Below are 14,513 nucleotides of genomic sequence, written 5' to 3' on the forward strand. Positions count from 1 at the left end.
AACCATGTGGATCCTCTGCTTCGGAAGGATGGAAAAGAAGGTCTCCTTGATCTTTACCTTCTCTTCCTGCATTATTATAATATTGAGGAAAAAGATTACTTTCTTTTTCATCCCAAGTGCTTGGGATGTAGTTTGCAGAGTAATCTATTCACAGTCCACTCCTTGGGTTCCAAGCATCCTACAAAGAAGGGCTGACAAAACATATATTAAGGCATTAAAGTAATGACAAAGTATCTTTATGCCCCTCTTCACATGTATACAGAGCTCATCTCCTTTTGGACAGGTTGACTTTCATACCCACCTTCTTATTTCCCTTCTTTCTTCAGTAGGTTCCGCATTAGAAAATTTCATAGGCTTTCTAAAACATAGTTCCGATGGCTAAGAATGGTCTATTCCCCTTTTTAGTTGGTTTTCTTGATGCCAGTTTCATTTTGTTGTTTCTACAATAATGAATCCAAGACATGAGCCTGTCTTCATCATGGGAGACAAGTCTCCTTAAGGGAAAAAATTCACCCTGCCACATTCTTTCTTCCTGAAAGATCTTACCTACCCAAAGAAGACAGAAATTCCAATGAGCATTCTGAAAAAAAGCTACTTTCAAGATGCAGATGAGGCTGATTTTGTTTCTCCTTCAGGAACATCTGTTGGAGCAGCTGTGGATGACAGTATCTTCTTTGAAAGGAAAAGTGGTGAATTTAGAGGGTCTTCAGGGAATGCAATGCCATAAAATCTGTTCTTATTATACAAATTTGGGATTGAAAATAATTGAGAAAACAGCTTTTTAAAAAGTCAAATAGCTTAAAGCATAATAAGGTGACAGAATGGAAAGAAACCATAAATCCTTGAAGCTCTTAGCCTTGCCATTTTCTCCATCTTTGCCCATGTTCTCTTGATGTTGTTATAAAAAGTTTATAAATATAATATAAATATAAACAAAAAGTTTATAAAATGCTACAAGACCTCATCCCTCTAGTGATAAAGAAATAAAATGCCTATTTATTCTTGTTAGAGAACCTCACCCAACATTTACTTTGAAGGCAAAAAGCCACTGAAGTTCACTGGATCTCTAACAAGTTTACAATTTACTTCTTTCCATTGGCAAGCCTAAAAAGAATTTCACCATTCTCCTTCCCCCCCCCCCCACCATGGGATCAAGCAGAATGTCCTTCAGTTTATAACTTTTTGATCATTCCTAGAGGGTATGGACAAGAATCACACAGGATGATAGGTGGGGATGGACTCCAATCTTCACTGCTGGAAGGAATCTCCACTCTGATGAGATCATAGGTCAGCTGATGTACCCAAGTGGCAAATCTACCCCTGTCAGGAGCAGGGGCTGTATCTTTTGTTGCTTGATATATTTCCTATAGAGAAGATCCACTATTGTATAAGAATCACAGATGATGAAGAGGTACTGAAGAATTGCAATCTGTATCACTGAAGGGACTATCCACATCATGAATTATTTAAAATACTGGGGGGCTAGCTGTTTCTTTTCAAATTATTGGGGTCAGACTGAGTTTTTCTAAAATATTGCTAATTATAGATTAATGGCTATTGCACCCGTTTAGGTAGTAAACATTTATTATTAAAGTATATTAAATATTAGTAAAGAATTTACTGCATGGCATTTCCTTAACTTCTTTACTGGTCACAGGCTTACAGATCTAAACAATTACATACCCAGCATATTGAGCCAAGAGGAAGAGGAGAGGGTGAGTGGCAAGTTCAAGAGAGTTCCAGGAAGAAAAAAGAGCAAATCTCTGGTCCAGTGCTCTTCCTCTTTCTGATAGAGGTAGCTCCTTACACACTGATCAAAGGTAATTGGTTAGCGTCATTCATTCCATTGATTGACATGACTGGAGAGTGGTCCATATTAAAATGAGCTGTACCTTGATGACATCAGGGTCTAGTGGAAGACAGACCCCCTGAGGGCAAAGGCACATTCACTGGCCTAGACAGAAAGTCTTATCTCTGTTGTACCTTTGGGCTGGCTCTGAAAGTGATCAGCTCAAGTTCCTAAACCAAACTTTCTGAAGTCAGGGTGAAAAGAAGGTGTCCCCCCCCCCCCGCCTCGGCAAATCCATCATTAATAATTATTTTCTCACAATCGTTAGGTTCAAGATCTATGGAAGCATCAAAGCTGCTCTGAAAATGATATTGTTACCCACAGTTTGCTAGCATACTTCCCTGAAATGCTGGAAATGTAGCTTCATTGTTTATGGCATTTGGGAAAATGAGACATAATGCTGTTTTGGATGTTTTGTCTGTCTCCGAAACCATAGAAACTCGACTCCTCTTCTTTGGAGGCTCATCTCAAAACCTATAAAGGAGTTGGGGGGAAAAGCCAATGACTCCCCCACTTTCCTACTCTGCCCTTTCTACCATCTGGACTTGAATTCAGCATGTCTGAGACTTTGCATTTCTCACTTTTCAAAGCACATCCACACATGTTGCTGAATTGCCCTGATATGCACCGCCCCCTACATACAAAAGAGTATCATGCTTATGGAGCGAAGTAAGAAATGGATGTCAGATCGCCATTCCATTAGCAACGAGTGAAGTTCACAGCAGACTCTGGGCTGGCAACTTAAACAGCTGTGTGGGGCAATGTGACATGACATACTGGACTTACTGACATGGAGATATGGGATTGAATCCAGTACTAAATACTAACTGCATGACCTTGGGAAAGTAATTTATTTTCTCTGTGCCTCAGTTCCCTCACTTGTAAAATCTGGATAATAACACCTACCTCACAGGGCTGTTGTGAGGATCAAATTACTCGGATGGGAAAACTGTGTATGAAAAGTGTTTTGCAAATCTTAAAATGCTATACAATTGTGAGCTGCTGTTGCTGATACTACTACTAAATACTGACATTAACCTTAAATTTCATCCTACTAAGCAAGTAGCCTGAGAGGCATGTTATTGAGAGTTAGCCTCAGAATAAGGAAGGCCTGGGTTAAAATTCTGTTTCTTCAGGGGCAGCTAGGTGGTGCAGTGGATAAAGCACCGGCTCTGGATGAAGACCTGAGTTCAATTCTGGCCTCAGACACTTGACACTTACTAGCTGTGTGACCCTGGGCAAGTTACTTAATCCCCATTGCCCCACAAAAAAAAAAAATTCTGTTTCTTCCACATACTGGCTGTGTGACCCTGGGGAGGCTAGTAACTTAATCATTCATGCCCCAAGGAGACTTTCTGAGACTATGTTTCAGAAGTTTCCAGTTTCTATTGGCCTATACTAGTGAAATCACAGGTGTAGACCTAGACCACCACCTGTCTCCATCTCCAAACAAACAAACAAACAAAACCAAGGACAAATGCGAAGTTATCAGAAAGTCTAGAGGGTTGGCCTTAAAATGAGGAAGACTTGGGTCTTCCTGGCTCTTATTCATACTAGGCAAATCACCTAATTTCTCAGTTCCTCAGGTGGCTCTCCAGGACTATGAGTTGAAGACAAATTGTTGCTCTGAATTAGTGAAGGAAATTTCCATACCAGGAGGTCTTTCTTCAGAGGATATCACAAGGCTAGGACCAAACAAGCAAACAAAAGTCCCAGGTTACCTAGAGGATTTTTTTCCCTTCCAAGATCTCCTGCTGAAAGGAAATAAGAAAGAATCAGGATCAGAGTTGCTCACTAATTATGGAGACATGCTTCTTGGGTTTGGTTAAGCAATTATTCTGCCACTGCTCCAAGGAAGAATGAATAAAGAAAGCATAATTCTAAAACGCCAACTGATAAAAGAGGAAAGAAGAACTTCAATTGTATTTCCAAAACACTGGGAAAAGCCTAGGGAAACTTTCATCTTCAGCTTTACAAGAATAGTCATCAAACAGATGAAAAATTTTGGGGCAGCAGGGACTCCATTTATGTAAATACAGAACTAAAAAATACTAGACTAAAAAAACCTCCCAAACCTCCAAATGTGTTTGTTTGTTTGTTTTCCCCTCTGCGGGGCAATGAGGATTAAGTAACTTACCCAGGGTTTCAGATTTGAACTCAGGTCCTCCTGTATCCATGGCCGATGCCTTATTCACTGTGCCACCTAGCTGCCCCACCAAACCTCCAAATGTTAAGAAAAAACCCCAATTAATTACCTTGTTTTTCTTCTTCTTCTCTTAACATTCTCAAAGAGCAAGCAGATTAACATTAAGGTATGTTTTCAGCTCGAACAGTAAGCAGAATTACAGCTTGTTGTTTTCCCTAACACAACTTTTCAAAAATGCTTCAGAGGTTGTCTCTTAGACTACATTTGGAGACATTGGATACTTACTACGTGGGGAGGCAAGGGGGTGTGTGTGGAAAGATGGGCAATAAAGTGCTGTAATATTTACATATAGATAGAATGTGGCATTTTTCAAAAAACAGTTGTCTTGGAGTCAGAAAACCAGGACCCATCTATCCCATCTCACCTCTCACACTAGCGTGTCATTTTAGACAACTCACCCTACCTTTTGGAGCCAGTTTTCTCAACTGTGTTGTTGTCTTTGTTATCATTGTTGTTCAGTCATGTCTGACTCTTTGAGACCTCATTTAGGGTTTTCTTGGCAAAGATACTGTGGTAGTTTGCTATTTCCTTCTCCAAATCATTGTACAGATGAGGAAACTGAGGCAAACAAGGTTGTCACTTGCCCGGGGTCATAAGCGTTTGAGGCCCAATTTGAACTCAGGTCTTCCTTACTCCAGGTCAGGTGCTCTGTCCACCACACTGCCTAGCTGCCCCTTTCTCTTCTGTAATGTGGGAATAATATTTGGTTTTGCTTTCTCACAGAGTTGTGAAGAAAGCTTTCTTTAAATCTAAAAACAGTAGAAAAGTGAGCTGTAATAATTGCTTTTCTGCTCAAAATGTTTGCCCCCTTCCTAAAAGGCAAGTAAATTCTTGAGTTACTCCTTATAAATTGAACAGAAGTAAAGTATTAAAGATGACCAAGATTCTTGTTGGCAAAACAAATGTCTCCTACTCTCCATTAACTAAAAGTAAATAATAACAATGAATTTGATTATTTTTCTTTTTAACATTAACAATGTTATCAGTCTTCTCTTTTGAGATCACTTTTATATCCAATATATATAGAATCATAGTCTTGTAGTCACTCTGGCCGTTTTTATTGCCTGTACCCCATATCTATAATATACGACCTCCACATCTCCATTTTCTAGATAAGGAAACTGAGGCTCTGAGAGATCATATGAATTGTTCATGGTAGGAGCGTTAATTGGGTGACTTGATGAAATATTGGGGTCCCGGAAATAATGAGGGACCTCTAGGTTCAAAGTTCCCTCCCCTCCAAGCTGCCCTTTTAGACATTTCTCCCAGGCCAATAAGAAAGGAGCCTTACAACTTCTTTTCCACAAAAGGTGAAATTAATAAAAAATCAAAGATAAGGAAATAGGGAAAAAGAAATACAGATAGATCCTCCTAACTCTAACCGAAGGCTATACAATCCCCATATCGTTTTCAATTAAGCTAATTCAAAGAAATGCAGGGTTTTTGTTTTTACTCACTACACCCAGAAAGTCTGCTAGCACATCACCAGGAAAGGGAGAAGAGAGAGCAGGCAAGCATGAGTGTTCTCCAAACCACTACTAGTCTCCCCTCAACGAGGGTTCAATCTCCCTCCCACAAAGGGGGAGGTCCTTTAAAAACTACCTATGGAGAGCTCTCCTTCTGACCTCAGTAGCATAGGTAACTTCAGGGTGGGCCAGGTGTGGCCCCTCCCAAATGAGTCAGCTAAATTCCAGTAATTTTTACCACAGGATTATGCCTTTAATTCTATTGTAGGTCTACTATAACAGCTGTAACCCTCAACTTAAAGGGCCAGTTGCATGAGACTATTCTTTTTTTTTTTTTTTTTTTTGGTGAGGCAATTGGGGTTAAGTGACTTGCCCAGAGTCACACAGCTGGTAAGTGTTAAGTGTCTGAGGCCAGATTTGAGCTCAGGTCCTCCTGAATCCAGGGCCAGTGCTCTATCCACTGTGCCACCTAGCTGCCCCCATGAGACTATTCTTGATGATCATTGATTGCTTAGTGCTCTGTGCTGTGTAGTGGAATTGGTGAGAATTAGAGAGAAAAGAGACGCTTTTTTTTTCTTCTGGTTTCTAGCTTCCAGAAAGAAGTTGTACCTTCCAAATTCTTTCTATTGCCCTTCATTGACTTTCAGCTTTATTATTTTGGCACTGTGACATTCCATAACTTATGGTTTCACTGGAAGAACATTAGTATTAAGTAGATAGTTCTATAAAAGACAAATTCCTGTATGCAGATAATATTGTGTTGATTAAGAAGTATCAAGCTCCCCCTTCCCTCAAGCCGCTCCCTGCCCCCCCCCCATTGTAGAACCTTTCAAATGAGAACTATAATCACTCAAAAGTCATTTGGCATAAATATCCACACAGGAAAATCCAAGTGAATGAAGAATGACTATTATCCAAACTAGAGTATGCAGTCGGATGGCCAATCAGTACATATATATTGGACCATCAGTACATATATATTGGATAGAGACTGAGAATGGACAATGAATTGAGCTCATAGCTGAACAGGAAAAGGAAAGTGGGTTGGATTGTCTCTGGGAAACTGTACAATGCTTTTAATAATCCTAAACTTCTCTCTGAAACAAAGGCCTATCATCATATAGTCAAATCCCAGACTTTTCAACATGTCACAATCTTGCTGTATTAAATAAATAAATTTACTAAGGGTTGTGTAATTGTAATTTCCTAGTCTCCTAAAAGTGATTGCTGCTGCTGATCCCCCTGCCCTTTCCTCTGCCTTTAGGCTCTTTAAATATTCTAGGTTTGTTTCCTTTTGTTTGTTTGTTTGTTTTGTTGACAACTTCCTCTCAACCCAGCCTCTTTCCTTTGATCTCATCTGGTATGCTTGAGTGGTACAGAGGGAATTTTACAGAGGTCACTGACTTCAAAAAATATTTACTGTATTGCACATCAATTTCCACTTTGATTGGCAGGGAGGTTCCTAATAAACATAATTTTAAGCTTATGAAATCTTATATTATGGTGAATAACTGAACACTTGGCTAACACTTCTGCAAGGTTACTGACTATTCTACTATATTGTTGGGGTAGTTATCTCAAATGTCTAGAGCAGTGTGCTAATGAGGCTAAGGGGCCATTTCACAGAGAGAAAAATTCTAATGGTCATAGACATCCCTAAGTGTTAGCCAGCTGTCCTTAAAATGTGCTGTTTATCACAAAGCTGAGAAAATGCAGATGCTTTAGCACAAATCCATCATCACTGCTGGGAAAACAAGTCAGAGTGTATGTCCTCCTGTGAAATTAGTGGCTGGTGCCCTAGAGGCACCAGTGCTCGGTCAGGGGATTTAGACGTTTCCCAGATTTATGCAGTTCACTGGAAACCTCTGCAAGATATATATCATGGACACAGCACATGGTGTCCGGCTTTGGCTTAGAAAATAGGGAGGAAAAGAAATAGTGTGTATGCATAATGCCTACAGTCCTGCTTTTGAAATGGGATGCCTGGGGCAATTCTGCTACTTCTGTGTAAGCAGTTGCTGGGATTTGGACAGAAGCTCATGGAGAGATCATTTGAAGTGGAGAATTAAGTACAGGGAAGTACCTTAAAGATAATCTAGTACACAGCTTCATTTTATAGGTTTTCTTTTGTTTGTTTGTTTGCCTTGGAAGTTTTCAAAGTTGTCATCTTATCCAGAGATGAGAGAAAGACAGAACTACCAAAGTTGATTCAGCCTTTAGATTGCCAGGAAAAAATGCTCTAGGAAATAAAAATTCCTTTTTTTTTTTTCAGGGCAATTGGGGTTAAGTGACTTACCCAGGGCCACACAGCTAGTAAGTGTCAGGTGTCTGAGGCCGGATTTGAACTCAGGTACTCCTGACTCCAGGGCCGGTGCTCTATCCACTGCGCCACCTAGCTGCCCCCAGATTGATTTTTTTTTTTTTTTGGCAGGGCAATGGGGGTTAAGTGACTTGCCCAGGGCCACACAGCTAGTAAGTGTCAGGTGTCTGAGGCCGGATTTGAACTCAGGTACTCCTGAATCTAGGGCCGGTGCTTTATCCACTGTGCCACCTAGCCTTCCCTAAAAATTCTTGATATAAGGGAAATATGTGTTACTGAGCAGTCAATGTTTCCCTATCTACTTAATCTTTCTTTTGCTCATCTAAGGTCATTTCAGGAGAATCGTGGGTCATACTTATTCTTGGGATTGACTGAGAGCCACCTACTGTGGGTGGTGGTTCTTTAAGAATTTTTTTGAGGTAGGGTTGGGAGGGGGAGAATGGGAAAGAAATAAGCATTTATAAAACATCTTCTATATGCCAGTTGCTTCATTTTATTTATTTATTTATTTATTTATTTTTTGTGAGGCAATTGGGGTTAAGTGACTTGCCCAGGGTCACACAGCTAGTAAGTGTCAAGGGTCTGAGGCCGGATTTGAACTTAGGTCCTCCTGAATCCAGGGACAGTGCTCTATTCACGGCACCACCTAGCTGCCCCTATGCCAGTTGCTTTATAAATATCTCATTTGATCCTCTCAACAACCCTTGGATGTAGGTACTATTATCATCTCCATTTTATAGTTGAAGAAACTGAGGCAGATAGAGGTTAAGTGACTCATCCAAGGTCATATAGCTAGGAAGTATCTAAGGCCGCATTTGAATTCAGGTCTTCCTGACTCTAAGTCTGGAGTTTACTGTACCATGTATATGCCTTCAGTTCTGCCCACCAGTTCTGGCTATTTTGATCCTTTCTTGATTGGTACATTCTCTTAGCATGGAGTTTTGTAGGAACCATGGGGAGCTCTATTTGTTCCTTAGCGATTACATGTAGTTCCTCTAACATAGCATTCTCATCTTTTTGAGTCAAACTGCCAGTTGGAGTTCATCTTTTTGCTTCTGATCTTTCCACAGAATCACATATTTCATGGTATCTTCTGCACTTCTTTGGACATGACCTGATGCATTTTGTTTAGACAGTTGTCTCCAAACTTCAGGCTTTCAATCATTTTCATTTCAATTTGGGTATCCTAAGTATTGTGAACCACAGTTTCCAGGTTGGCGTTTTGGACTATTTCTTCCAAGAATTATTCCTGGCAACAGTTTTTCTTAGGTAATTACTTTGACCTTTCTATCATGGAGAAGCTGTTTGGAAATTTCCTTTTGAATTATTGGGTAATTCTCTTCTGGTACTCTATTTAACCTGTCATGGTATTAATGTCTCCATGATCCTACTGTTTCTTGTAGTTGAACTAGTTACTCACAGTAGCAGTGGTGCTCTTCCTTGGCCCAGCCTAGCCCAGTCCAGTCTACTTCTTAGCTCTGGCTGCCACCATCTGTCCAGTTCTTCTATGGAGGCCAAGAGTCTTACTTCAAAGTTAAGGAAATAGAAACTTCAGGATTATAATTTGCTCCAAGGTCCATTGTCTTCTGGCTTCATTTAACAGAGATTATGCAGTTTTTAAGCAGTTGTGCCTCTTCTTCTCTCCTCCCCTGATTTCACAGCATCTTCTGACTTCTGGGCATCTTCATATATGGTTCTTTACAAGATACCTCTATCTTGCAGCTTACTTGTGTTTCCCTTTGGTTTTATTGTTCAATGATTTACCTGATTTTAAAAAAGAGGTATTAATATGTTAAATGAAATTTAAAGACATGTGTACACCTTCTTAACCCTTTAAAAAGTGTGAAGAAGTTTTCCAGATGGAATTGGAAGGGTAGCTTGACATTGGCTGGTCAAAAAAAATGACCAGGTCCCTTTTGGCCTTTACAAACATGATCTTGCCAGCCCTGGAAGCAGTTCAGACAATTGAGAAAGAACCCAACTTCCAAAGAAAATGTAGAGAGCTAGAGGAGGAAAGGTTTCAAAGAACTTCATGGAGCTAGAATAGCAGAAGTGTGGATGGAGGCAGCCATTTTGAGAAGCAGGCTCAGAGTAAGACTGTATGGCCTGATCAAGCATGTGACCTGTTGATATGGATGCTATGTTACTGTAATTAATTCTCTATTTCCCACTTCAGGCCCCTTGATTTCTTTTTTTCTCTTGCTCTCCCTCATGGAAACCTAAATAAAACCTTGTACTCTAGAAATAACTGTTTCTGAAAAAAATTTATCTTTCTTTGTTCTAATTTTTTTCTCCTGTCTTTTAGACTGGATATTTCTATTTTTTTTTCATAAACCAGCTTCTGGTTTTATTTTTCAGTTCAATGGTACTGTTATGTCTCCTTTGATTTTCAGAATTTCCGATTTGGTGTTTAATTGGGGATTTTTAGTTTGTTCATTATTTATTTATTTATTATTTATTGTTTTTTTTGTTTGTTTTTTTAGTTGCATGCCCAATTCATTGATCTGTTTTTTCTCTATTTTATTGATATAAGCAGTAAGGGATATACTTTTTCCTCCAAGTACTTCTTTGGCTGCATTAACTCCAGACATTTCATAATTTGAGCATATTTATTGGAAATGCAGCTAGGAGGAGGTATTTGAAGGATATTGCCTGGGAGAAGAGAAAGAGAGATTTAAAATGGCAGTTTTAACAGATTGTGGTCTTTGGCTGGGGGTTGAAAGCTTAAAAAAAGGAGAGAATCACATATATATATTTTTTTACAACTTCTCAGAGTTGAGACAATATTTATATCAGCAAACTCATCTAGGCAATGAATAAGGTGGGGGTGAAAATGAATTGCTGAACAGTCTTGCTTGATATCCCATAGTGGATATCTTTTCAATATATAATATTATTACATTTCCCTTTTACCTATCCTGTTTCTTTTTGCATAAAGTATACTTTTCCAGATCCTATTCCAGTCAAGGGTCTCATCCCACTAAGATTGTAATATCTAAGGATCTAAAATTGCCTTTTTGGGGGCAGCTAGGTGGCACAGTAGATAAAGCACTGGCCCTGGATTCAGGAGGACCTGAGTTCAAATCTGGCCTCAGACACTTGACACTTACTAGCTGTGTGACCCTGGGCAAGTCACTTAACCCTCATTGCCCTTCAAAAAAACCCAAAACAAACAAACAAATAAAATTGCCTTTTTGCATTAGAATCTTTTGCTTGTTACTCCAATTTTGTACATTTTTAAACCTTTGTTATTTAAGGGATTATATTCATTAAGAGGTGCTATGAGGGGGTGGCTAGGTGGTAAAGTAGATAAAACACTGGACCTGGATTCAGGACCTGAGTTCAAATTCGGCCTCAAACACTTGACACTTACTAGCTGTGTGACCCTGGGAAAGTTACTTAACCCCTGTTGCCCCATAAAAAATAAAAAAAATTGGTGGCAGCTAGGTGGCACAGTGGATAAAGCACCGGCCCTGGATTCAGGATGACCTGAGTTCAAATCTGGCCTCAGACACTTAGCACTTACTAGCTGTGTGACCCTGGGCAAGTCACTTAACCCTCATTGCCCCATTAAAAAAAGAGGTGCTATGATAAAAAGTAATGATGTAATTTCCCTAAACTCTCTCTCTCCCTCTTTTTGTCTCCCTGCCTCTCTCTGTCTCTATCTCTCTTCATCTCTGTCTCTCTCTCCCTGTCTCTGCCTCTTTCTCTTTGTCTCTTTCTCTGCCAAGGTTTACAATTGTTGGAGTGGCAGCTCTTTATAATGATTTATGTTAAGCTCAGAAACATGGAAGTCCTACTAAGTCTGTGTCTGCCTGCTATGACACTTTATCACCACAATTACTATGGTTTCCAGTACCATTACTTTAGCTGGAAAAGGCACCCAAGAAAAGTCCACCATTAGAATCACACTTCCACGCCCTGACATGAAGAGGTCACATCTTGTTCTCTTTCCTCCCAACACATACTTCTCTACTTACTACCTAAAATATAATGGACCAGACTAAATACAAGTATAGAGTTTCAGAATTTTCTATTTTTTATCTACTTTCTGAAGGCAGCCTCAAAGTGGGAGAGATGCTGGTGTACTCATTAGGTCTTTTGGCTGCAGCTATTTCCTTCCTGCTCCTGTGCTCAATTGTCTTCCCCTTGGTTCATCTGGTGGGATTAATCAACAGTTAAAATAGCTACCACCACCACAGGCACGACAAGACTAGCTCTGTGGATGGTTAGTAAAGATGCCAAGGTTTCTATTTCTAATATAATCTATAACTGGCTCTTCTCCTTTTCATTGAAACTGAGTTAAACCTCTTATGACTGACACCTGATGTAGTCATTATGTGGATCACCATGCTACTTTAATTCTATATTGAGACTTAAGTAATTAAACATTTTATTTTCTTCTTCTCCACCTCTTGTTACAAGTTTGGGAAATGATATCAACCCTACCTCTTCAGACAGGTAGGTCAGCTACTCAACTAATTAGAGGCAACTTTACTATGACATCATTTATAAATTGGGGAAGGGGTTTCATATTTCCTTGGCTATTTTAAAATTTCTTCCACCAGTTTTGAACTAAATAGGATATAATTTAACCTAGTTTGTCTTGTTAGTGCCCTGAAACTAATTTTCTTTTTTCTTTATTATAAAAATAAATTATAATGATGCCTTTTGTTTTTATACCACAGTCATTTCTGGATATATTGTTTTCCTTCCTACTGCTCACCTCTCTTCCACTCAAGTAACACTTTATTGAATTCTTCTTTGAAACAGGGAACAATTAAAACCAACTGATATCTGATACTGATGCTGATTTTTTTCAAGGATAGAAGTGATGGCAATGAGGGGAGCTTACATCCTAATGAATAGAAATGCACAATGTACATGTATCAATATACACATGTGAAAAATAAATGTAAATAAAATACAAAGGGGTAGAAGTATGGTGAAAGAGCACAAAAAGTGTGGGGGACAGCCAGTGCAAAGGCACCTAGACTGATGGAGTGTGAGGAATAGTAAATATGTCATCACACATGAATGGTAGAGAATATAAGAGTAATATGTGGACAGATTGGAAAAGTATGAAGGGGGTAGGTTGTGAAGCACTTTGAATTCCAAGTTAAACAGTTTATATGTGATTTTAGAGGCAATAGAGAGATTGTAGCATAACATTAACATTCAAGACATCTTAGAGATGTCTTGAATACAAATGCAAAGGGAAATGTCACCCAGGAAGTCAACCATTAGAGGCATATTGCCATGCCCTCCCATGAAGAGGTCATACCTTCGCTTTCCTTTCAATACACACTTCTTTACTACCTAAAAATAACTTTTGCATAATGGACCAGTCTAAACTTCCAAAAAAGAATTCAGAGTTTCTTTACTTTTGTCTACTTTCTGTAGACAGTTTTTAAGTCAGAGAGAGACTGGTATATTCATTAGGTCTATTGTCAGAGATAATATCTGTAAAACAGTTAACACAATGGCTGGCACATAGTAGGTGCTTTAAAAATGCTTCTTCTTCCACTCCTCTCTATCCTCCTTCTTCCTTGGCAGCAGCTACTACTTTCCTGCTCCTGTAAGCTCAATTATCTTCCTTTTGGTTGATCTGATGACTACTTAACAATTAAGGTTTAGTTATATCTTGGGAGATCTTAGCCTAAATACTACTCAGAGAATACCGAGAGACAGAGCCAGGTCAAGGGGTAATCAAATTAGGCAGATGCCTAGATCATAATATGCAGGGTGGCAACATAATTTTTTTACCAACTTATTTTATAAATACATATTTAAAAAGTTTCATCGTAGCCTTTCCCCCCAGCTATTTTCTTTTAATTTCCCTTTGTTCTGTAACAAAGAAATCATTTAAGTAAAACCAATCAAAATATAGACTTTGTCAGTGTATACTACATTCTTTATCTGTGGTTCTTTATCTGTTATTATTGTGAGGATAAAGTTGTTTCCTTATCTACTCTCTAGTATCAAGATTGTTCATTATAACTGTTTTTTGGTTTTTTAAAAATTTGTTTTGTTTTTGCAGGGCAATGAGGGTTAAGTGACTTGCCCAGGGTCACACAGCTAGTTAAGTGTCAATTGTCTGAGGCTAGATTTGAACTCAGGTCCTCCTGAATCCAAGGCGAGTGCTTTATCCACTGGGCCACCTAGCTGTCCCCTGTTCATTATAGTTAATCAAATTCTGCTGAATGTAAATACTACCACTTATGTTATAGTACATATTGGGTAGATTGTTGTCTTATTCCTATTTTCTTTACTTTCTACCACTTGATATAAGTCTTACCTTGTTTCTCTGCATTTCTCATGCCCTTAGTATCATATGGCATAGTAATAATATTCCATGATAGTCACATTCCATAGCATGTTCAGCATTCTCAACTATGGGTGCCCATTTTATTTTCAGGGATTTTTTTCTAGCACAAAAAAAAAGCACACATTTTCAATACCATAGAATCCTACTATTCATCACATCTAGGTATTTATGTTGTGTTCAATCAAATTGCTTGTTTTACAGTGAAGGCTTGAAGGCACATGGAGGCTTCATGGAAAGCATAATTTTCCCTCCTTGGCTAGGGCACTCTGATGTCTTTTCATTGATCTGATGAGAGGAATGTTGTCAAAATAGTCTCAGGGTCAGGCCTGATGTATCCATAGGGA

Source organism: Dromiciops gliroides, chromosome 4 (genome assembly GCF_019393635.1).
Source record: "Dromiciops gliroides isolate mDroGli1 chromosome 4, mDroGli1.pri, whole genome shotgun sequence".
In the NCBI taxonomy this organism is placed as follows: Eukaryota; Metazoa; Chordata; class Mammalia; order Microbiotheria; family Microbiotheriidae; genus Dromiciops; species Dromiciops gliroides.